The 26960-nt window shown below is 34.1% G+C and overlaps 2 pseudogenes; one reads left to right on the top strand and one right to left on the bottom strand.

The window, feature by feature from the left end:
- Positions 1-2222: 2222 nt before the first annotated feature.
- Positions 2223-5298, bottom strand: LOC114097609 (tubulin beta-1 chain-like; annotated as a pseudogene).
- Positions 5299-5438: 140 nt separating this feature from the next.
- LOC114097638 (cysteine and histidine-rich domain-containing protein 1-like) lies at positions 5439-6466 on the top strand (annotated as a pseudogene).
- The last annotated feature ends 20494 nt before the right edge of the window (positions 6467-26960 follow it).

The following is a 26960-nucleotide window of genomic DNA, read 5'->3' as shown; positions in this document are numbered from 1 at the left end:
AATACCAGTCACCAAAGGATTTCAAAAAGATTTTGTGATGATCTAAACTCATTATCTAGAGGTTCTTTGAAGGCACTACACAAATAGGCAATAGATTCTTTTAATTATAAATACAGAAACTAATCTAAGTTTGGTGAGCCTAACCACATATTGCTTTATAATACATTAGTGAAGATTTTATAGATTTTCACTAGTATTTTTGGCACAAAGAGATATCTTACGTATTTCAGTGAGATGTGTTAAGTGTTCTTTATTGGGCTTAAGAAGATTAATTTTATAAATCCATCAGGTAGAATACCAATGTTAAGAGAATTAATTATTTTAGATTGATTGTTTAAATAAGTTCAGTAACTTGAAAAAAATCAAACATTTAGAAATTCTGCTTATACAATTTTATAATATTGCATGTGCTGCCATCTGCTGAACAAAAACTATCATAGAGATAGCATACAAAAGGAATATATTCTTTGAGAATGCTGTGTCCTAGTACTGGGTGTAAACACAGGACAAAAAAAAAAAAAGAGTAAACTGTAAATGGATTGAAGGGGGATCAGTGGAATGGAGGGAGAGGATAAAGGGCAGGGGAAAGTGTTGAGGACTGAATTAATTGTGTTCTCTTGCTTTTGTGATTATGTCAGCATACAGGGTGTATCCTGGTGTATAACTCAAAAGAATTTTTTAAAATAAAGTCATTAAATCACTCTTTTTCAAAGAAAAAACATTCCAAATTAACTTTAACTTTTATAAATTCAAGAAATAAGCCATCAAGAGATAAAATATTTTTTAAATGTTTTACATATTTCATTGACAATTACATCAATTCATCCATAAATACTATGAAATCAGTATCAATTTCTAATGACCTTCAAAAAATTGCACTGTGATTTCTTAAGAGTTAAAGTAGACTTACTGTGTAGGTTGTGGGCTTAGATATGAGATGTCCCCCAAAAGCTCCTGTGTGCATTTAGGAGATTAAATAATTAATTATGAGAGCTATACAAATGAATCAGTGGATTAATCCATTTGATAGAATAATAATTTGAATGGACTACTGGGTGGTAACTGTAGGCAAGTGGGGAGTTGCTGGAGAAAATATGAGATAAACAAATCTCAAAATATATAATCACTTTGGGTCCAGAGAAATGGAGCCAGGTGAGACCTCTAAAACTGCGAGTCAAATACACTTTTCCTCCTCTAAATTGTTCTCATCAGTCACAAAGACAAAAAAGCAGATCGCCATAGTGTCTTAATGAGCATGCGTGATGTCACTAATTTTGTTTTTCTTTTGAAGTTTTGATATCACTAATTTTGTTTTTCTTTTTGCAGTCATCCCTCTGTATCCACTGGTTTAATATTTTGGGAAAGTTTAGAAACATGAACTTTCATCTCTTTACTAAAGGAAGAGGAATATTGCTAAAAACACTGAAGCAAAAAACCTAGTGCTGAAAGAGTAAACCCTGAAATTTTATAACTCAAAAACAGAATAAAAATTAGAGTATAAGGATCACATGAATTTTCATAGATTTTTAAGAAAATATTGTCGCTGGTCCCAGTGGAGCACACCTGTAATCCCAGCAGCTTGACTGAGGCAGGAGGATCTCAAGGCCCTAAACTGTTGGGATTAAATCATTGCTTTGAACTAGTAACCCTGGACAGTGAGAAGCTGCTTCAGGGAATCTTTCCGTGCGAAAATGCGGAGAGAACTTCCCTGTTGCAGATGGCTCCTGTTGATAGGGAGACTCCATCAGAGCTGGTTCACTCACCATGTCCCCCTTCCACTTATGAGTCATGTCTTCAATTTTTTAATTCTAATTTTCCTAATACAATCCACCGCCTGCATTCGGAGAACTGTTCACTCACCCTGCAGGTCAACGCAGTGAAACTAAGCAACTCAGTGAGACCCTGTCTCTAAATGAAGCGCGCACACACACACACACACACACACACACAATCAATCAATCAATAAAAGGGGGGGGGCGGCTGGGGATGTGGTCCAGTGGTTAAGCCCCACTGGGTTAAATCGAAAAAGAAAATATTGTTGTTTTTAGCGGATTCACATTATCAGTGAACTTCTGGCAGGCAAATCTGAGCACCATAGTATACAAAGCAGAAAGATGATGCTGAAGGACAATAAAAGTTCACCAAGGAAGCAGGCCTTAGTTGGGAAGTTCTTAAGTCTCCTCCTCCCTCCCCTCCAACTTTCCCTGTCCTTGGCCAGGGTACTATTGGTACCACTGATACTCGGACACCAGAACATTCTTGTTCCTCTGGGCCTTGGTGAACTCCATCTTGTCCACGCCCTTGCCAGTGTACCAAGGAAGGAAGGCCTTGAGCCTGAACATGGAGGTGAACTGGTCGGAGATGCACTTGAACAGCTCCTGGATGGCCATGCTGTTGCCACGGAAGGTGGTGGAATGTCTCACATGGCAGTCTTCATGTTGTGGAGTATCCACTCCACAAAGTAGCTGCTTATCTTGTTCCGCAAGCTGAGCATTTGCTTGTCCACTGCCTCCCTGGACGTGCGGCCTCAGAAAATGGTAGCCACTGCCAGGTAGAGACCATGGAGGGGGTATACTTGGCCATCGTTCTTGGCATGGATCGTCTCCTGGGTGAGCTTGGGGACAGTCAGAGCAAGGTACCAGCATGCTGCCCTAGCTGGTCAGGGGCAAGAAGCCCAGCATGAAGAAGTGCATGCCAGGTAACGACACCATGTTCACGGACAAGTTGCGCAGATCTGCTTCAGCAGGCCCAGGAAGCTCAGGCAAGGTGATATCATGGCTCATAGTGGCTGCTAGCAGGAGATCACCATATGTGGGGGTGGTCAGCCTCAGAATGCAGAAACGAGTCATATAGAGTCTCGTTGTCAGTGTGGAAGATTTTATCTGTGTTTTCCACCAGCTGTTGTACAGAGACGGTGGCATTGTAGGGCCCCATCATTGTGTCAGACACTTTTGGCAAGGGCATGATGCTGAAGGTGTTCATGGTGCAGTCTTGGTACTTCTCCCAGATCTTGCTGATGAGAAGGGTGCCCATACCCAAACCAATGCCACTACCCTGCTAGTGGGTCAGCTGTAAGCCCTGGGCACAGTTGCAGCTTTCTGACTCTTTCCTCATCACATCCATGATGAGTTCTCCAGCTGGGCCCCTGCTGTATAGTAGCCCTTTGCCCAGGTAGTTTTCTGACCTGAATATCTGGCCAAATGGTCCTAATCTCACTGAGTCAGTTGTGCCTGGTTTTATGACCTGAGGTATGTTTTTATTGCCAGCTGCTTCATTATAGTTTGCATTGATTCTCTCCAGCTGTAAGTCACTATTGCCATGGTAATTGCTGGTGAGGGGTCAGTGCCATGCTTATGGCTAATGACTTCTCAAAACAGTGCCATTCTGGTTGCCACACTGGCCTGCCTGAATGTTCATGATTTCCTGCAATGATGCTGACTTTGGAGAGGGTGGAGGCCAGAGGGCTTGGTTCACTATCTTCAGGTCATTGAAAATATTACTTTGAAGTTGTATTCCAAGTTGAAAAATCTTGTTTACCTACAATATTTAAAATTCATGTATATAATACATATATGCAGTAATCCCTCTGTATCCACTGGTTCTGAATGCACAGATTCAACCAACTACAGATTGAATATATTTTAAAAACTTGTTCATGCTGAACATGCATAGACATTTTTACTCATTTTAATTCCATAACCAACGCATTACCATAGCTACTTACCTAGCATTTACACTATTAAGTATTATAAGTAATCCAGAAATAATTTAAAGCATATCAAAGAATGTGCATAGAGTTTATACAGTTATTACACCATTAAGGGAATTGATAATCTGTCAATTTTGGTATACACAAGGGTCTTGGAACCTATTATCTGAAGATACCTTGCAATGTATGTCCTTTACAATTTCAATAAAAGACCTTGTCTAAAAAAAATTAAAAATTATGGTGCTAGTGTTCTATGGGCTAATACTGTTATTCATAATTTCTAAAGTCATTATTATGGAATTTCATATGTGTATGCTATAAATTATAAGTAATTTTATTATTTTGAAGTCTTGAAATATTAAATATTTAAAATAATACTTTAAAATTTATTCTAATTAAAAATCATATAGTAAGCCCGGAATTGCAAGACAAGTACCATATTACCTTGCTTATATGTGGATTCTATGAAGGCTAAATTCGTTCCAGTAAAGTAGAATAGTGGCTTTAGGGAGTGAAGGAGTGGGTGTGAGGAGATGTTGGTCAAAGGGTATAAAATTTCAGTGTGTTAGGGGCTGGGTGTGGTTGTACTTGTCTGTAATCCCAGCTGCTGAGGCAGGAGGATGGAGAATTTAAAGCCAGCTTCAGCAAAAGTGAGGCAGTAGCAACTCAGTAATACTCTGTCTCTAAATAAAATAAACACGGGGCTGGGAATATGGCTCAGTGGTCAAGTGTCCCTGAGTTCAATTCTCAGTACCCCACCCCCACAAAAAACATTTTTCAGTGGGCTAGGAAGACTCAGTTTAGAGGATCTATTATAAAATAGTGATCTGTAGTTAATAACAATTATTATATTCTTAAATATTGGGAAGGGAGTAAACTTTATATTCTTACCACAAAAAAAAATAAAAGGTGAAGTAATGAATATCTAATTAGCTTGATTTAGCCACATCTACATATTTGAAAAAATGCTGTGCACAATATAAGTAATTTTCATTTGTCAATTAAAAAAAAAGTACAGCAGCAACCATAACAAAACCAATAATACAGGGTGTGGGTTTAGTTCAATGTTAGAATGCTTGGCTAACAAAGGAAAAACCCTGGATTCAATCCCCAGTTCAAAAAAAAAAAAAAAAAAAAAATTAAAAGAAAAAGGAAAGGCCAATAATACTTCTCCACCAGATGGCAACATTGAGTTCTTTTTAAAAAATTAAGTGGTTATAGCAAAAATCAGAGAATGCAGTGATTTAAGTAACCAGCGAAAAATAATAATTGCTTTTCTTTATTTAGTTGAAAGAAGAGTAATTATTTTAATTCTAAGAGATTTAACCAACAATATTTCATTAAATACATCAAATAAACATTATAATTAAAAATTGAATAGATGATTTATTAAATAATGATTCAATTTGTGAATGTTTATATTGCATTTCAATTAAACCACCTATCAGAGTAGAAATTTATTAATAACTTGGAGAAACTTGCTTATTAAAATTATTAAAATATAGCACATTAAAAAGGAAAGACAGTGGAATGAACCTGATATTACTTTCTATTTACATATATCAATACCCCACAGTGAATTTCACCATCGTGTACACCCATAAGAAATTGATTTTAAGAAGTAAGAAAAGGCCCTAAGATTCAGGTCAGCGCTTGCTACTGCAGAGTCTGTCGCACTGTCTTGAGGTTCCCGGTGTTTGGTCCTTGCCGGTAACGGTGGAAGGAGAAGATGGCCCTGCTATGCTATAATCAGGGCTGCGGCCAGCGCTTCGACCCCGAGAACAATTCGGCTGATGCTTGCACACATATAACCCAGGTGTTCCAGTCTTTCATGATGCATTAAAGGGTTGGTCTTGCTGTAAGAGAAGAACAACTGATTTTTCTGATTTCTTAAGCATTGTGGGCTGTACAAAAGGTAGACACATTAGTGAGAAGCCACCTGACCCGGTCAAGACTACTGAAAAGAAAGAACTATCTGAATTGAAACCCAAATTTCAGGAGCACATAATTCAAGACCCTAAACCAGTAGGAGCGATAAAAAAGGCCAAGCCCAGATGAACCCATGACAAATTTGGAATTAAAAATATCTGCCTCCCTAAAACAAGCACTTGATAAACTTAAACTCTCATCTGAGAATGAAGAAGATAAGAAAGAAGATGACAGTGATGAAATTAAGATTGGGACCTCATGTAAAAATGAAGGGTGTTCAAAGACATATCAGGGTCTACAGAGTCTAGAAGAAGTTTGTGTATATCATTCTGGAGTACCTATTTTCCATGAGGGGATGAAATATTGGAGCTGTTGTAGAAGGAAAACCTCTGATTTTAATACGTTCTTAGCCCAAGAAGGCTGTACAACAGGGAAACACGTGTGGACTAAAAAGGATGCTGGGAAAAAAGTTGTTCCATGTAGACATGACTGGCATCAGACTGGGGGTGAAGTCACCATTTCAGTATATGCTAAAAATTCACTTCCAGAACTTAGTCGAGTAGAAGCTAATAGTACATTGTTAAATGTACACATCGTATTTGAAGGAGAGAAGGAATTTCATCAAAATGTCAAATTATGGGGTGTGATTGATGTAAAAGGAAGCTATGTAACTATGACTGCAACAAAGATTGAGATCACCATGAGAGAAGCTGAACCTATGCAGTGGGCAAGCCTTGAACTACCTACAACCAAAAAGCAGGAAAAACAAAAAGAAGATATTACAGATTGAGGTCGGGGGAAGGCTGTTGCCTATTTCAGAATTCTGAATGTGTGGTGAAGTGATGGCTTGCTGCTATAACTTTTTGTTGTTGAATCAGGCATTTCAGGGTCATATTAGGTTTTGTTTTTAAAAGCCAAAGTCAATTTATCTTTTTGTGTTGCCATATTTTGCGTTTCATAAGATTGATTATTCATATCTTCCCATTGGTAGAACCATAGTTATGGTCCTTACTTGAAGAAGCTGGAAAATAGCTCTAGTGTAATTGCAGTATTTCTTAGTGTATTATTATTATGTTAAACAAAGAAATAATAAGGGACATTTGTTTTTTATACTTCTGTTATCCCATAATTATTAAAGCAAGATGAAAATGTCAACTTTTTAATCAGTTTTTTTTTTCCCCCTCTTTGTGGACCTTTTGTTCCTATAATACTTGAAAATCTTCAAGGAAGAAATGAAGTTCTGAATTGTTTTTGTTTGTTTTTGTTTTCCATGTGGGACAGTCACTTTTTCCAGGAGGACTATACTAGGTAAAGTGGGGGCAAAATATATGCACTGACCAACAAATTACAATTTATTCACGGTTAATTTAATTTTAAAATTACATCATTACCTATATTACTTGCCAAACAGTATGACTTAAGAGTAAAGGAAACAAGACTGGAGAGAGATCAATTTGGTTAAAATTCACTATTTTTTTAAGACTTAAGCAATAATGTTAAAAATCTTTCTCCTGATTAAGGGTCTTTATATGATGTTATGACTAAATGGTACCTGACTTTCAGTCTAAACCCTCTTAAAACCTTCAGTTACCTATAAAAAAAAATCTATATCTGGCCTTATTGATAGAAAAATACCTAAAATTGTATCTTAAAGGTTTGTGGAAATACAATAGAAAATGAGAAAACTAAATACATAAACTTTGCTTTATGCCTACTATTAGATGTTAAATAAAATAGCTTAATTCTTCCAGAGTCATTTTTTAAAGGCTTTCAAGTAGAGCTTGACAATTATAGTAATACAATGTTGATCATATATTGTATTTTATTTGTATTAAATATATGTAATATATAAAAAAAGAAGTAAGATAAAAAAATAACTATAGGTAAATGGCAGAAAGATCAATAGAGAAGGAGGTGGGGAAAAGTTAGGAGAGGTACTGGGGTCCTAATTAGAATTACATATATTCCATGCTTGTATAATTACATCAAAATGAATTCTACTGTCATATATAACTAAAAAGAATCAATAGAATAAAAATAGTAAATTAAACATATGTAAAAAGTTACCCAAATCCACAATATTTATCTCAAAATGGAAATCTAAAATATTAGCATAGGATCCAAAGTTCTAATATCATGTAGAAGCAATTGATAAAAGTGCCTAATAAGTTACTGGGACAAAGAAACACTATTTAAGGTAGCTTGAGTAATTGCAACTGTAAAGTCAGCACAAAATTATGAATTATAGGTTTAGTATAATAGACTGTAGATCCATATTAGCAGTTTGGAAAACAGAAGATGATTATAACTTGTCTCATTTACTGAGAAACCTTACAATTCGACATAGCTGAACAAGTTTAAATAAAATAAATATTAGAGATTAGCCACCAATAAACTTTAGAGGGGTTTTATAATTAAGGAACAGATGCCACTAAAGCCCTCATGGTCTATATGAACCCTAACAATATATCAGTAATCAAATATGAGCTAAGCAAATCCCCCAAAAGAATTTGTAACACTATTAAATATGGATGGTGGATGCTTAAGATAATTTTAATATTTTGATCATTATACTAATTATTATATGGTACACCTTTTTTAATAAAAGATTCTACAAGATTTTATCCTTATGGAATAATGGTAAATAACAGCCTTGATATGAGGAAAAGTTGTATATGATTATTGATTGGATAAAGGGAAAGGGTGAGAGGTATTACTTGTAATATGAGTTTTTTTCTGTTCTGGGGGACCTTGAGTAAGTTTAGATTCATCCATTCAAATGCTAAGCATTTAAAATTTTTATTAAAATTGTGCTGTAATATCATGGAGATTCCAGGAAATTTAGAGAGACTGGGTTGAAGGAAAGGGGATTCTATAAACTAAGGTTATATTTTAGCCTGCATATATGAGAAATTAAATAATTGATGGCAATAAAGTAGAATAAAAAAACAGAAGAGGTAGCTACTCATACAGTTAAACATTGTTTTAGAAATCAGTAAAAATTTAAGCAAAGGTCCAGTTGAGCCATTATACTCATAATTCTTCATAGCTTTAAATCTACTGTGTTTTCTCATTTCAAAGAATTATAATGTGTTGTTATTAATAAAATATCATTACAATTGGAAAAACACACATTGAAGATAAGCAAAGAGGATGAATGTGTAGAGTTCCTCTGATTACTTCATATTCCTCAAAATTAGAGAAAAAGGAATAAGAGAAATGAATTGGATGAATGTAAAAATATTACAGGGAAATAAGTCAGTGATCAGAGAAAAAGTACAAATAGGATTGAAAACCATCCACTCAAGAAACATGGCCAAAAAGATGGGTAAGATAAATTTCCAATGGTGCATACTCCTTTAGAAATCCTGGGCAACAGATTGAGTCAGGAGGATATAGACAACCTAAACAGACCAATATCAATTGAGGAAATAGAAGAAACCATCAAAGGACTACCAACTAAGAAAAGCCCAGGACCGGATGGGTATACAGCAGAGTTTTACAAAACCTTTAAAGAGGAACTAATACCAATACTTTTCAAGCTACTTCGGGAAATAGAAAAAGAGGGAGAACTTCCAAATTCATTCTACGAGGCCAACATCACCCTGATACATAAACCAGACAAAGACACTTCAAAGAAAGAAAACTACAGACCAATATCTCTAATGAACCTAGATGCAAAAATCCTCAATAAAATTCTGGCCACTCGGATACAAAGGCACATCAAAAAAATTGTGCACCATGATCAAGTAGGATTCATCCCTGGGATGCAAGGCTGGTTCAATATAAGGAAATCAATAAATGTTATTCACCACATCAATAGACTTAAAAATAAGAACCATATGATCATCTCGATAGATGCGGAAAAAGCATTCGACAAAGTACAGCATCCCTTTATGTTCAAAACTCTAGAAAAACTAGGGATAACAGGAACATACCTCAATATTGTAAAAGCAATCTATGCTAAGCCTCAGGCTAGCATCATTCTGAATGGAGAAAAATTGAAGGCATTCCCTCTAAAATCTGGAACAAGACAGGGATGCCCTCTCTCACCACTTCTGTTCAACATAGTTCTCGAAACACTGGCCAGAGCAATTAGACAGACGAAAGAAATTAAAGGCATCAAAATAGGAAAAGAAGAACTTAAATTATCACTATTTGCAGATGACATGATTCTATACCTAGCAGACCCAAAAGGGTCTACAAAGAAACTATTAGAGCTAATAAATGAATTCAGCAAAGTGGCAGGATATAAAATCAACACGCATAAATCAAAGGCATTCCTGTATATCAGCGACAAATCCTCTGAAATGGAAATGAGGACAACCACTCCATTCACAATATCTTCAAAAAAAATAAAATACTTGGGAATCAACCTAACAAAAGAGGTGAAAGACTTATACAATGAAAACTACAGAACCCTAAAGAGAGAAATAGAAGAAGATCTTAGAAGATGGAAAAATATACCCTGTTCATGGATAGGCAGAACTAACATCATCAAAATGGCGATATTACCAAAAGTTCTCTATAGGTTTAATGCAATGCCAATCAAAATCCCAACGGCATTTCTTGTAGAAATAGAGAAAGCAATCATGAAATTCATATGGAAAAATAAAAGACCCAGAATAGCAAAAACAATGCTAAGCAGGAAGTGTGAATCAGGCGGTATAGCGATACCAGACTTCAAACTATATTACAGAGCAATAGTAACAAAAACAGCATGGTACTGGTACCAAAACAGGCGGGTGGACCAATGGTACAGAATAGAGGACACAGAAACCAATCCACAAAACTACAACTATCTTATATTTGATAAAGGGTCTAAAAGCATGCAATGGAGGAAGGATAGCATCTTCAACAAATGGTGCTGGGAAAACTGGAAATCCATATGCAACAAAATGAAACTGAATCCCTTTCTCTCGCCATGCACAAAAGTTAATTCAAAATGGATCAAGGAGCTTGATATCAAATCAGAGACACGCCGTCTGATAGAAGAAAAAGTTGGCTACGATCTACAGTCGGTGGGGTCGGGCTCCAAATTCCTCAATAGGACACCCATAGCACAAAAGTTAATAACTAGAATCAACAAATGGGACTTACTCAAACTAAAAAGTTTTTTCTCAGCAAAAGATACAATAAGAGAGGTAAATAGAGAGCCTACATCCTGGGAACAAATCTTTACTCCTCACACTTCAGATAGAGCCCTAATATCCAGAGTATACAAAGAGCTCAAAAAATTAGACAATAAGAGAACAAACAACCCAATCAACAAATGGGCCAAGGACCTGAACAGACACTTCTCAGAGGAGGACATACAGTCAATCAACAAGTACATGAAAAAATGCTCACCATCTCTAGCAGTCAGAGAAATGCAAATCAAAACCACCCTAAGATACCATCTCACTCCAGTTAGATTGGCAGCCATTATGAAGTCAAACAACAACAAGTGCTGGCGAGGATGTGGGGAAAAGGGTACACTTGTACATTGCTGGTGGGACTGCAAATTGGTGCAGCCAATTTGGAAAGCAGTATGGAGATTTCTTGGAAAGCTGGGAATGGAGCCACCATTTGACCCAGCTATTCCCCTTCTCGGTCTATTCCCTAAAGACCTAAAAAGAGCATGCTACAGGGACACTGCTACATCGATGTTCATAGCAGCACAATTCACAATAGCTAGACTGTGGAACCAACCTAGATGCCCTTCAATGGATGAATGGATAAAAAAAATGTGGCATTTATACACAATGGAGTATTACTCTGCATTAAAAAATGACAAAATCATAGAATTTACAGGGAAATGGATGGCATTAGAGCAGATTATGCTAAGTGAAGCTAGCCAATCCCTAAAAAACAAATGTCAAATGTCTTCTTTGATATAAGGAGAGTAGCTAAGAACAGAGTAGGGTCGAAGAGCATGAGAAGAAGATTAACATTAAACAGGGATGAGAGGTGGGAGGGAAAGGGAGAGAGAAGGGAAAATGCATGGAAATGGAAGGAGACCCTCAGAGGTATACAAAAGTACATACAAGAGGAAGTGAGGGGAAGGGGAAAAATAATACAAGGGGGACAAACGAATGTCAGTAAAGGGGGCAGAGAGAAAAGAGGGGAGGGGAGGGGAGGGGAGGGGAGGGGAGGGGAGGGGAGGGGAGGGGAGGGGAGGGGGGATAGTAGAGGATAGGAAAGACAGCAGAATACAACAGACACTAGTATGGCAATATGTAAATCAATGGATGTGTAACTGATGTGATTCTGCAATCTGTATATGGGGTTAAAATGGGAGCTCATAACCCACTTGAATCAAATTGTGAAATATGATATATCGAGAACTATGTAATGTTTTGAACAGCCAACAATAAAAAAAAAAAAAAAAAAAAGAAATCCTGGGCAAGTCTTTAGGTGATTATAGGAACAGACTGTCTGAAAGTATGAGTATGAATGCTCAGGGAAAAAACAACAACAACAACAGCCACAACAAAATGAGCTACTTAAAGAAGAAAAGGATTCTATATGGAAAATTAGAGGCTTAAATGGCTTTACTGAAAAAGTGACAATCATGGGACATAACTGAGGCATGGAATTAAAGTGACAATCATGGGACATAACTGAGGCATGGAATTAAAGTGGCAATCATGGGACATAACTGAGGCATGGAATTAAGACAAAGTGCCATATTTGTATCCCTGATTCTTTTTACCCACAGTTGTGATTCTTATGACCAGACATAGAAATGCTGAAATTGGGTGACTCAACATCATTTGACATCAAAAACTTCAGCTGGAATATGGCCTCTGTATAAATTCATCTTCCAAATCTTTGAGCACATCTCACTTCAGTCTACTTCATAATCAGAAAGGTAGGTGCAAAGGATTGTGATTTAGCTCATATTCTTATATTCTGTGATTCAAGAATATATAGAAAAGCTTGAGAAGCTCATTAATGTTAATCATGAAGACACATCATTGATTTTGGCAGCTAAGATAAACATGTCAATGAGAATTCAAGTCCAAAAATAGTTATAAAGTTGATGTCTCAGAGCACTCTTGTATCTTAACAAATGATAATAATAAATTATATTAACACCATGAATAAAGAACTGAACACAAGAATAATTTGAGACTGCTCATGAGATTGTAACTTTCTAACTGCTAGAAGCATACTTAGCATTTTAAACTTAATAATGTTTGGTATGTTTCTAATGACCTCAAACATGCCAACTCTGACATAAGAAGAATAAACTCATTTTATGTACTCTTTGATAATATAGTCCATAAGGACAAGGGAATTATTTTCAGTTCAAAATATTTTAGGAGAAAATGTGCTAGAATGATTAAACCATTGCAAGACTTGAAAAATCAGGATATATTCATCAATTATTTCAAAAGCATTGAGTTAAAAATCAAACTGAATTCAGGACCTATTGATACATGTTTTCTTTTTTAAAAAAGATAATTTCTATGTAATCATATATATTTCATCTAATATATCTGTGCCTTATTTTTAAAATGCCTATTGTCATAATCTCAGTAAATCTTTTCAGCACTATGAGACAGAAACTATAAAATTTTATGTACTTATTTTATTTCTTCCCCCAGATAACTGTTACATAAAATTTTTGTAATAAATTTAACATGAAGAAACTAAGGCTTCAGGAATTATTTCTCAAAGACAATTTAAATAAAAATAAGAAGAGTCTGGATATCAATCCAGGTTAATCTTAAAGTTACAGTCTTCATATTAGACAGCAATTCATATTTACCTGAGACCCAGACTGTTCCCCTTGGAGGGTCACAGCAAACATGCCAATGGTGTAAGGACATTTGAAAAAATTCTGAAGTACCTAGTAAGGTAGCATTGTGCAATGGCTAAAAGTTAAGAGTCAGGAATAGCATCAGAATCCTGACTCAGCAGATAAGACTCATGTAACTTTGAAATTCTAATCATTCTGCCTCAGTAGTAAAAATGAGTACTAAATATAGAGCCTATTTCTTGAATGTTTGTGGAAGTTTGATTGAGCTTACTTTTAAGCAAAATAAACACAAGCTATAGCATAAAGCCTGGCATGTGATAATAGTATGTTGTAACTATTGTTAAAATAAGTATTTTCTGTTAGTGTGGAGATATGTACATATTTTTTAAATAAAAGGTTGAGTAAGATGTCATCTGCTACTTATTCCCCTCTAAGAGAATATTTTGATTTTATCAATATTTTTATTGTGCCAAAACACTGGAATATTCTAAAAAGAACTTTAAATTATCAGTCATATGTTCTCACTAAAGATAATGCCTAGCTAATGAGATAATACTTTAAAATTTTAAGATTTTAGGTCGATGACTATATTTAGACATTAAGCCTGATTTATAGCACATCTGATGTTATCAGATTTATTTTCTTTAGTACACATATTTACTGATTCAAATATTTCACAGAATTATCATTGCCAAAATTAGTGCCAGATTAAACAATTGTCTTTCTTTTATGATGATATCTAATCCAGTCTTACATTTTTCAAAAGTGAATGTCCTAAAGTTATAAATTTATTTCTGACTGATCCAGTCTTAGTCCTACAAATTCTGATAGTAAAATCATTCTTAATCTTCAGTAGAATGAGGTCCCTTTTAGGAAACACTAGAAACAGTTATGTCTCTTCTGATTACTGACCCCTGCTGTTGTTCTCCACCAAGCTGGGGTTGCTAAATTATTATTATTATTATTATTATTATTATTATTATTATTATTATTATTATTATTTTGCTTGCTTATACCCTGAGAATCCTCCCTTAACAATAACATTTTATAGATCATATCTAGAGAACTTTATTTTCTTTCTCAGAGCCATGCTTTTTCAGAAGTTTGGGCAATAGAATTCTTCACTTGTGTGTGTGTGGTAGTGGGTAAATGGCCACCACATAACAGCTAATCTAGGAGGAAGAGACTTAAATGTAAAAATAAAAGCATCCAGTACTATCAGTCTATTAGGGCTTTTTTTTAATGCTGCATTAACCAGATTTATGAATCTCAAATTATTGTCAGGTATTTAAATGAGAAAGATTTTAAATTTTTCTAAATATTAAATCAAGATTGTTCTTTATATGTACTGATCTTTACCAAATAACTATGCATTGATTATACAACTATTTAGCAAATTCCTCTATATCTTTAATTAAATTATAAATCAAGTGATCTGATTCTCTGGAGTGCTTCTACCTTATATGAAGCAGAAAAAGTAATAATTGTTTTCCCACATGTGTTCTCAATTTGTTGACTATATTATGAGACTTAGTCTTGAGGAGATTTCATCTACTGTATTTTCATCATGTTAAATTCTATGGCATGATTTTGCTGTTAAACGTAGTAAATAGCAAATATATTAGAAAAAAAGGTGACAGCTACATTTGTATTTTTTGGAATAAATGCAAAATGCAATTTGCTGTGTAAGTCACCATCAATCTAAAAAGTACCAACAAGCAAAAGTCCCCAGAATGTTTACAGAATTACTAGGATTAAGCACATTTCTTCACATATTAAAATGTTTTATTCACCCTGCTCAGTTGGGGTACAAAATAAGAGCAGGGTGGGGTCAGTTACAGAATGATTTATGATCAGATGTGATTATGCATTGCTGTCTTAGTTTTCCTTCTTAGCATTTGGTAATTCCTATTAAATATAGAATTTCCTCAAGATTTTGTATTTAGATTCGGAAACATTGTTGGGAGATCTATTTTTTCTGCCTAACAAAATTTGGAAAACATTAACATTAATTTGAAACATTTTTTCAGTTCTTTTTCTTGCTATAATTTAATAACATTTCTCTTCATATTCCACTTAAAACTGAGAAATGTGTGAGCATTCGGAAATCTAATACTAATTTCTACCTTATATGAAGCAGAAAAAGTAATAATTGTTTTCCCACACATGTTCACAATTTGTTGACTATATTATGAGACTTGGTCTTGAGAAGATTTCATCTACTGTATTTTCATCATGTTAAATTCTATGGCATGATTTTTCTGTTAAACATAGAAAATAGCAAATAAATTAGAAAAAGAAGTGCCAGATACATTTGTATTTTTTGGAAGAAATGCAATATGCAAAATCAGCCCTGGTCTTTGTGGCCCACCACCCAGAAGTGTTGAAACAGTAAAAGCATTTTTTTAAGACTAGCTAAGGTAGAGAGACTTTAATGTAAAAATAAAAGCATTCACTAGTATCTGGCTATTAGGGCTTTGTTTAATGCTGCATTAACCAGATTTATTAATGTCAAATTATCAGTTATTTAAATGCAAAAGATTTCAAATTTTTCTAAATGTTAAATCAAGATTGTTTGTTACATGTAGTGATCTTTTCCAAATAACTATGCATTGATTATACAACTATTTAGCAAAGTCCTCTATAGCTTTAATTGAATCTTAAATCAAGTTAATCTGATTCTCTTGAGTGCTATACACATTTAAAAAAACTAATAAAATCAAACATATATGCAATATTACTGTAAATATAAAACTTAAAGCATACATAAGGCTAAGTGGTTAGCAAAAATGAAATTTAAATGTCTTTTTATATTTCTCATCATTTTTATACATTTCAGAGCCTACACATTTTCTATTTTAAGGGTTTGGCTAATTCTATAAGAATTTTATATTTCTCAGCATTTTGTTTAACTTATTATATTTAATAGAGAAAGAAAATCTCAGACATATGTATCTTCAAGTTCTGTGCTGATGAGTAATTAATCTATAATTCTCATGATTGCTTTGTCTTTTTATTTTATTTGTTATGTCAATGAAATTTACATGTGCAACTTTCACACATGTTTAAACTTGAACTTTATAATTTCTTCTGAAATTGTATGTCCTTTTAATTCACTGACAATTTTTTTGAGCTACTATACTTGTCTATGCAGGCACAGATGCCCCAAATCAGTAAGTAGTCAAAGGTAGAAACAGAAAATTATAAATAATTTGTAGAAAAGTGGAAAAAGTAGGCTAATACTTGGAACAATAAGAATTCATAAATACATAAATGGAAGGCCATCCAAAGTCCAAAAGTGCTTTAAATAATAAAAAAGTAAATATTCAGAAACAGGCTAATGATGTAGCTCAGTAGTAAAGTGCTTGCCTAGCATGTGTAAGACCCTGTGTTGGATCCTTAGCATTGCAAAAATAAACAAATAAAAATTTTAAATATAGTGCTTAGAGGAAACAGTATTTTATGTGCCAATGTAAGAAAAAAAAATTGCTAAACCCTAAGTTTAAAGAGTGTGTAATATATTGAAAATATATATGAATACACCCCAGTAAATCTCACTGTCTTGTACTTCCACAATAAATTAATTTAAAACTAATTATGGGTAAATGGCAGAAAGATCATTGGGGGAAGGGAGCAGGAGGAGGGGAAAGGGAAGAGGAAACAGAGGTACTAGGTTCTGAATTCGAGTAAGATATATTCCATGTTTGAAAATTATATTAAAATATATTCTACAGTTATGTAAAACTAAAAAGAACCAAAAATATAAAAATGAAATATATAAACAAAAACATTATTTCTAATATGTTTGCAAAATTGAATAGAGAATGTTAAATTGTCTCATTAAAATGTAAATAACTTTATCAAATGAATAACACTGGATGATAAAGTAATTGTTCCATATTTCTTTTAAAAACAAGTAAAACAATATTAAAGGACAGCAACAAATGTTTTAATTAATTTTAAACATATTGTGTTTCTGAAATAGTGACAACATTTTTTATAAATATCAAATCTATCCAAAATTTACACATTATTTCAGTGTAAATATTGGTTGGTAAAAAGTTGATAATGTTAACTGAGTTGAGTTCATACATATACTATAATGATAAATTAAATTGCAAAAAAAGAAAGGAGAAAATAATAAGGAGAAGGAGAGGGTGAAGAATTAAATATACTGCTATAATCCTAAATTCTGAATATGAGTATATGAATACTAAATAGACATAAAAATAATCAACTATCCTAAAAGAAAAGCATGAATATATGCAAATCAATGAATAAAAATAGTGAATCTTTTTGATATCCAAAATTGTGTTTTTTAGCACTTTTTCATCTTTAGCAAAGAATAAAAATTACATTTCTTATCATCAGTAAAATAATAGGGTACTTCAACGGTTTCAAAGAACTGTTTAGTTTTATGAAAATGAAAGTAAAAACACAAATCTTAAAATGAAAAAAAAATAAGAATGATGTAACATTTCTGCCGCATTTTAATACTTAGTAAATTCATATTGATTAAGAAGATCAATTTAAAAGTAATTAGAAACATATCTTAAAATCAGTGAGAGTTTTTCTAAGTGAGACATAACATCTAAAACCCTGTGTGATACAGGTTCCTGACATTTAGGAAGCAGTTAATACTCACTTGTAAAAATAAAGTTTAATTGAATGAAAAAATATGATGAAATGAATGATGGAGAATGCTTACAACAAGAATTCTGCATATATTATTAAGGGAGGAGTTATTATTATTTTCCTAAAAATATTCTAAAGGAGATCATTAATAGCTAAATCTTCTTCCAATCATCTCTGCACACAAAGCTAAGAGTAAAATATGTATTTTGCAAATTATTTGGCAACAAGATTAGATATTTACTTTGAATCAAGCAAGGCAGAGCAAATGGTAATCTTAAATGACTATCTGATTCTATTGGAATGGTACTCTTTGTATTTCATCAGGACCAGGAAAAATAATTAATTAGGATTTCAATATGAAAAAAGGGTGATTTTCTTAGTTGGGAATCAACTTAGTGAAAGAGGTAAAAGACCTCTACAACGAAACTACAGAACACTATAAAGAAAGAAATTAAAGAAGACCTTAGAAAATGGAAAAATCTACCTTGTTCTTGGATAGGCAGAAGTAATGTCAAAATGACCATACTACCAAAAGCACTATGCAATTCTGGTCAAAATTCCAATGACATTCCTCATAGAAATAGAAAAAGAAATCATGAAATTCATCTGGAAACTTAAGAGACCTAGAATAGCTAAAGTAATCCTTAGCAAGAAGAGTGGAGTAGGTAGCATTACTCTACCGGACCTTAAACTATTACTACAGAGCAATAGTAACAAAAACAGCATGGTATTGGCACTTAAATAAACTTGTAGACTAATGATAAAGAATAGAAAATAGAGAAACCCACATGAATACAGTTATCTCATACTAGACAAAAGTGCCAAAAATATATATTGAAAAGATAGCCTCTTCGACAAATGGTGCTAGGAAAACTGGCAATCCATATGCAATAAAATGAAATTAAGCCTCTATCTTGGACCATTCACAAAACTCAAGTCAAAGTGGATTAAGGACCTAGGGATGAAACCAGAGACACTGCACCTATAAGAAAAAAAAGTAGGCCCAAATCTCCATCATGTTGGATTAGACCCCGACTTCCTTAATACGACTCCTATAGTGCAAGAATTAAAATAAAGAATCAGGGGGGATAATAGAGGATAGGAAAGGCAGCAGAACACAACAGACACTAGTATGGCAATATGTAAATCAATGGATGTGTAACTGATGTGATTCTGCAATCTGTATATGGGGTAAAAATGGGAGCTCATAACCCACTTGAATCAAAGTGTGAAATATGATATATCAAGAACTATGTAATGTTTTGAACAGCCAACAATAAAAAATTTAAAAAAAAAGAATCAATAAATGGGATGAATTCAAACTATAAAGCTTCTTCTCAGCAAAAGAAACAATCAGTGAGGTGAATAGAGAGCCCATATTTTGGGAGCAAATTTTTACCACACGCACATCGGAGCACTAATCTCTAGGATATATAAAGAACTCAAAAATCTTAACACCAAAAAAACCCAATCAAAAAAAATGGGCTAAGGAACTGAACAAACACCTCTTAGAAGATGCTGTACAATCAATCAACAAATATATGAAAAAATGCACCATCTCTAGCAATTAGAGAAATGCAAATCAAAACTACCCTAAGATTTCATCTCACTCCAGTCAGAATGGCAGCTATTAAGAATAAAAACAATGATAAGTGTTGGTGAGGATGTGGGGAAAAAGGTATACTCATACATTGCTAATGGGACTGCAAATTGTTACAGCCAATATGGAAAGCATTATGGAGATTCCTTGGAAAACTGGGAATGGAACCACCATTTGACCCAGCTATCCCACTTCTCACTCTATACCCAAGGGACTTAAAAACAGCATACAATAGGGACACAGCCACATCAGTGTTTATAGTAGCACAATTCACAATAGCTAAACTGTAGAACCAACCTAGATACCCATCAGTTGATGAATGAATAAAGAAAATGTGATATATACACACAAACACACACACACACACACACATATACACACACAATGGAATATAATTCAGCATTAAAATAGAATACAATCATGGCATTTTCAGGTAAATGGATGGTGTTGGAGAATATAATACTAACTGAAGTAAGTCAATCCCAAAAAATCAACTCCTGAATGATTTCTCTGATATAAGGATGCTGATTCATAATGGGGTTGGGGGGATAGCATATGAGGATTAGAAGAACTCTAGATAGAGCAAAGGGGAGGGACTAGAGAGGGGTAATGGGGGTAGGAATGAGATGGACATCATTACCCTAAGTAAATGTATGAAGACACGAATGTGTAACTCTACTTTGTGTACAATAGAAATATGAAAAATTATGCTCTATATGTATAATATGAATTGTAATGCATTCTGCTGTCATATATAGCAAATTATTATTTAAAAGAAAACATAAAAAAGGAGTTTTTTTGGTCAGAATGATTTCAGTGTTCAAGAAGATACTGAGTTCCCCACAGGATTTCCACCTAGACTAGGTTAGATGCTAGTTGTATCTTAAATCACAGTGAGTTTAAATGTCAATTTCTGTTGGCATCTGAGAACGCTCTCAGGGCAAAGGCAGTAAGGAAAATCATAAAATATTGATCTGATGTCAGTCAAATACTCTGAAGATTATGGGCTTGCTTACCAATGTCATCTGAGTCATTAATCCAGTATAAGCAAAGTCCAGTGAATCTATGTGGACCTTACTCTCTTATGATTTTTTGCTATCCTATTTAAGCAGCTATACACACACATATACTCCTAAACTTGATGGATTGGTGTATCTTAATTGATCATATTTTTACAAGAAAGATATTATAATAAATCTGGGGAAAATAATACAGAAAAACATTAGAGATAACCTGCTTAGAGTTATTTCTTTTATGTGACCACATTAAAGAAATGTGAAACCTTTCTACAAAATATTTTAAAATAAATTTCAAATCAGATTCTTTGTTTTATTGTTTCTCTAAGTGAAAATAGTTGAAATGCCCATTCGTGGAATAATTATACTAATTTTGTAATTTTTTATATTGGAATAAAAAATATTAAGAATCCTATAACCTTTTTTAAAATTTTTATTTATTTATTTTTGTTTTTCTCCTGTACTTGTCATAACAAGAGCCAAGAGTCATTTTATTATTCTACCTTGATTTGACTTTTTACTGTTTCTTTACCAGCAGGACCTGCAAACGCAGTTCTTGAGATACAAAATTTGTTGCCATGTGTTTAGTTAAGAATGCAACCCTATCTTTTTCCATTATGCTTATTTCTAGATGATTTAAAGTATTTTGTTATGAAATCTGAACCTAAATCTTATAAACATTGTTTAAAAAGTTCATAATCTTTACTTAGCCATCTTTATTTTCATATTCAACTTTATGTTCTCTTTAACAAAAGCTTTTAAGCCATTCTAAGACATATACTCTTAAATCTAAGTCATATGTATACTCATTCTAAGTTATGTACTCTGTGGGTGGGGGATTAGATGTATCATTAAAAAGGCAGAAAGCAAAATTTAAGTGGATGAAATCTACTTTTACTTTATTTTACATATTTTATATACTCTCTAGACTCTTTGAATATCCACATTACATGGTATATTGCAGATAAAATTAATGGGTATGTTTCCCTTAAGACTGCTATTTCAGAGGATTGGTAGACCTCCTTGGTTTGGGCAGAATAATTTTTTAAAACTAAGTGTTATGAATAACTTTTGCGAGCTTTATTTCCCTTTCCAGTCTAATATCTTTGAGTCTGGTTCTTAAAAGTTCTTCTAAAAAATTAGCCTTTGAGCAAGTATAATTGTAAATAAAGAGGGTATGAATATATACATATATGTAAATTTTATATATATATATATATATATATATATATATATATATATATGTATTTTTTTGCTAAGTAACAAAATGGTTGATTTCTTTTTACAACAACTTGTCTGCAGAGTAACAAGGATTCTGCCTCTATAGATCTAAAGCTAAAAGCTAAACCCCATAGCGTCTCTGCTTTTTTACAATTTAGAAAACAATGACATTACTTTCACAGGAACAGGATGCTGACAGATACAACTCCAGGGCTGTCTGAAACCATGCTTCAAAGTGGTACTTACTCTTTTTTAAATTTTATATCCTTTCCATGCTGTGTTCAGTTTAAGAGTAAGTAATTCAGAAATATTTCTATTAAAATTTTACTGATATTTTAATTAAACATAAAGAATAAAATGACAGAACTTGTTGAATTTTTTGTTTGTTTTAAATATACCAGAAAAACCATGTATTTACTATACACACACACACACACACACACACACACACACATATATAGATAGATAGAGATAGATAGAAGAGATATAAATATATATGTGTGTGTGTGTGTGTATATATATATGTGTGTATATATTTATACAAACAGATATTTTTTTATTCTATGAAGGAAACTGTAGTAAGAGTAAATATATGCCATCAAATAAGTGAAAATATATGTGCATATATATTTAGAATGATTATAATAAACAAGGTTGACATTTTATCTTCAGTAATCTTATAATATTTGATATTTGCAATAGAATTATTCAACAATAGGAAAAATGTTATAATTCAAGATTGGAAAAAACATAGATTTGCTATAAGCCTTATTTTCGAAGTTCCTGTTAATATAGAAACACTCAAAAGTGAAATTATTTGATCATGAAAGCTGTAACTTATCAGTTCATCCTAGTTTGAATGGACTGACTGCTAACATGTTGAGTGGGGCTTGGGGAGAGGAGGTGGATCACTGAGGGAAGGGCTATTATTCCTGGGTGCATTCCCCACTTACCCTCTGCTTCCTGAGGATACCATGAGTCAGGTAATTTTTCTCAGCTGGGCTCTTCCCCTATGGTGTGCTACCTCACCTTGGGCCCAGAGAAATGGAGTCAGTCATCAATGAACCTCTGAAACTGTTAGCCCAAATAAACTTTACCTCTTCTAAGATTTTCCTGTCAGGTGTTTTGGTCACAGCAATGAAAAAGCTGACTGAACCACAGATATTCCAGGTACTCTTTGCCCAAGTAATTTATTCATTTATTTGGCAACTGTTTTCGATTGGGCAGCAGGTTATAGGTAAAATGGTCTTCAAAACAAAACCAAGTTCCTCTTTTCTCAGAGTCCACAGTGAAATGCAGATTATTATTTTCTTAAAATATTCCATTAATGTATAAGAAATTATCCACTTTGTGGATCAGTAAAATCAACACTGTACTTAGAAGTACAAAAATTAAAAATGAAAGGGCTGGATATGTGGCTCAGTGGTTAAACATCCTTGGGTTCAATACCACCAACAAAAAGAGTGATAGAATGGAAAGGAAATATAAAATATTCAGAGGAATTGTTTTTCTCCCGTTTCCAGAAATTAATCATGACCTATTGGTTAATTAGAATGCCATCTTTTCATTGTTCAGATATAAAATTTTGCAGTCATTCTAAACTTCTGTGTTTCACTCAATTTCCATATCCAACACATCAGCCACTGCAAAATGTCAGTAAATTGACTTTACTTTCAAATGATATTCAAGATCTACCACTTTTTACCATGTTTGCCTCTAACACCCCAAGGTAAGCTAGCATTATCTGTTACTAGGCAGATGGTTTCCAAGTTTTACTCATTTGGGAGTCTCGCAACATAGTGATAACATTTTTTTTTTAATTTCAAAGGAAAAACATATCTATATGGTAGAATAAAATGACATAAACTTTGATTAACAAAACAAGAAGTAAAATTCAGGGTAGATATTATCATCTTGCCAGGAATTTTTGTTCTTTAGATCTAGTATACTCTAGCATTGAAATCTAGGATATAGGCCAGGGGTGGTGGTGCACACCTATAATCCCAGTGACTCAGGAGGCTGAAGGAGGAGGATTTCAAGTCCAAGGCCAGCAAGGTCCTAAGCAATGTAGCAACACCTTGTCTCAAAAAATAAAAAGGGCTGTGGATATGGCTCAGTGTTTAAGCATCCCTGGGTTCAATCCCACCAACAAAAAGAAGGATATATTCATCTCATAGGTAAAAGGGCATCTATTTTGTAGTAGCACTATTACTAATAAAAAAGAGCAAGCATTTCAATCAGCAGTTTAGACTTTACAATTCAACTGAGGACACACTGTTCAAAAAGGGAGGAAAGAAACAAAAATAATAATGTTAGTTTTCATAATTTGGGAATCAATATATATTTGAGAGAATATAATGTAAGATTAAGTTAATATTATATATCATAGTGAATATTTATTATTCAACAATTATTCATTCACAATGTTTTAGATATTCTTTTAAATATTTATTTCTATTCTATTATTGGAAATATAATAATAATGAATAAAGTCTCTGCTCATACAGAGTATAGAGTCTAATAGAAAGACAATTGTTTTGGTTTGGATCTGTAATATCCTTGAAAAGCTTATTTATTGAAGGCATAGTCCCCATTGCAGCAATGATCAGAGTTGGGGCTTTGGGGAGTGATCAGATCATGAAGATAGTAATCTCAGTGATAGATTAATTCATTGTTGAATTCATAATCTGAATGGACCTTTAAAAGGTGGTGGAACTATAAGTAGAGAAAGTACCCTTGGGGACAATATGCTGTCTCCCTCAGCTACCCCACCACAATGAACTGAGCAGTCTTGCTCCACCAATTTCTTCTGTCATGATGTCCGCCTGCCTCAGGCCCACAGCAATGGAGCTGACTAACTTAGATTGAAACCTATGAAACCAGGAGGCAGAATAAATCTTTCCTTCTTAAGTAGTTTTTCTCAGGCATTTTGTTCACAGTGATGAAAACTTACCTTTATAATGGGAAGAATGCAGGTGTCACTCTGTAAGAAGAGAAATATGAATCTTCCAGATTTACACTTAGATGAATTCAGTAAGAAAATTATAAATGAATAGTGAATTAGTGTTGGATTTGATTTGTCTAACACAATAATACCTAAATGAGACACATTAGTTATTTTTATAACCTAAAGATAAAAGTATAATACTGTGAGAAAATATTAGCTAATAGATAGTATACAGAAACTTTCATAATCATGTTGTACTAATAGTCAGATTTTCTAGGAATTTGGCCATTTATTACATTAAGTTGAGTGGGTGGAGGAAGCCATTGAAATAATCTTTCTTGAGACATAATGTGATACTTTTTTTTCTTTCAAGGAACTGAAATTCATCCAGTAGGGCCGGAGATCAGAGATCAAGGGAGTGTATAAGATGTTTCTGGAGGGATTTTAGACCTTTCCTGAATTTTTGAGTCATATTGAAGTTTTGGTCCTCATTTTAAATGAAATGAGAGAGTCAGTAAATCTATGAATTTTGATGAAACAGAATGTTATAATGACCATTCTGTATATAGTTAAGGAAAATGTTTGGGAGTAGGCCAGAGTGGGTGTCTTAAGCTAGGGCACTTTTGTTGTGAGAGATAATGCCTGTTTGTATAACAATAAGGGCAACAAATATGTAGAAATGTTATCAGATATCAGAAATATACAAGATGAAAAATTAATGACAATATTTAATTGCATATGGATTACTAAGAAAATTATTGTATTATTAATATAGTCAACTAAAAGCAATCACTAAATTTTACTTTTTATGAGTTCAGTAAATGGTAACGAGAGTAAATGAGTAAATGAATAAGACAGTCCATTTCTTTGTGCACATTACATTAGGTAATAACAGTTAACTGGCCTTTGTAATGGGAAGGATACAGGTGTCATTCTGTAAGGAAATAACTATAAATTTTCCTGGTTTACACTTAGATAAATTCTTAAGAAAATCATAAATAAAGAGTGAATTAGTGTCACGAGCCATCCATGGGCTGTATGTGTGATCTCTGCACATTTAAGTGTATGAGGGGACTGGTCTGGCATTGCACACTGATTGGGCTTTGTGACACAAGTGTGCCTTTCCTCTCACTCTGCCTGTGATCTCACACAGCACGTGAGATGTGTGTGATTTGCCAAGATGTCAATCAATCTACTGACCACAAGACATCACCAAGCAAGATTCCACCCTTTGAAACCCTACCCCTTGCTTTATTTGGGTGGAATAGTCTATCAAATGTCTTTTCCCAAAAAAATAGGGGAGTTCCAGGTATGCCCTCTCTCTTGCTCTTTCCAGCACTATCCAGTGTGAGGCTGACCCTTGGGGTCATTGAGCAGTCCCAGCCTCGACCTTAGAAACTCATTTTTGTGGTTCTTGGTTATTGCTGTATCCAGCTCCTTTAAACCCACCTCATCTCACCAGCCCAGTGATCTGGCAACAATTGGAGGCCTTCCTTGGAATTTTTAAGGTAATTGGTGAAATAAATATTGAGTGAAAGGAAAGTGACCATGACATTTGGAGCAATCAAAAGATCTTCCCTGTCTGACTGACAGGGAAGGAAGAGGAGAGAGAGAGACAGACAGAGAGAGAGAGAGAGAGAGAGAGAGAGAGAGAGAGAGAGAGAGAGAGGTGAGGTGAGAGAGAGAGTGTGTAAAGTGAGAGGGGGGGGAGAGAAAGTGAGAGAGGGCAAAGCAAGAAAGAGAGATCCAGAGAGAGAAAGTATTCAGGTTCGAGAGTTTTTATAGCCAAAATCTAGTGGGGCCTCTGGGTCTGCAAGCTGCCTTGTTGGCATACAGTGATAGGATCTTAGAGTAGTAAGGATGTCATCTTCTGCCTTCAGGCAGACTGAGCAGGGGCCAGATGTGGGCTTCCATTGCACCAGGAAGGTGGGGATTCAGTGTTCTGCCTTGAGTGGGGTTGAGTGTTTAGCCTTGAGGCAAACAAGCAGTAAGGAACCAGATGGGTGGGGGTTGAGTGTTAGCCTACCCTGCAGCTAACATTTATTCAGCCTTCCCTGCAGCTAACATTGAGCTCAGCCTTCTCCCCTAGGAAAATCGCACTTATTGTGGATCTTTGTGGATTCTTACTGTGGATTTTTTGTATTTTGAAATATTAA

This window comes from Marmota flaviventris, chromosome 4 (genome assembly GCF_047511675.1).
Source record: "Marmota flaviventris isolate mMarFla1 chromosome 4, mMarFla1.hap1, whole genome shotgun sequence".
Classification (NCBI taxonomy): domain Eukaryota; kingdom Metazoa; phylum Chordata; class Mammalia; order Rodentia; family Sciuridae; genus Marmota; species Marmota flaviventris.
The sequence above is the reverse complement of the archived record's forward strand: the minus strand, read 5'-3'. Positions and strand labels throughout refer to the sequence as shown.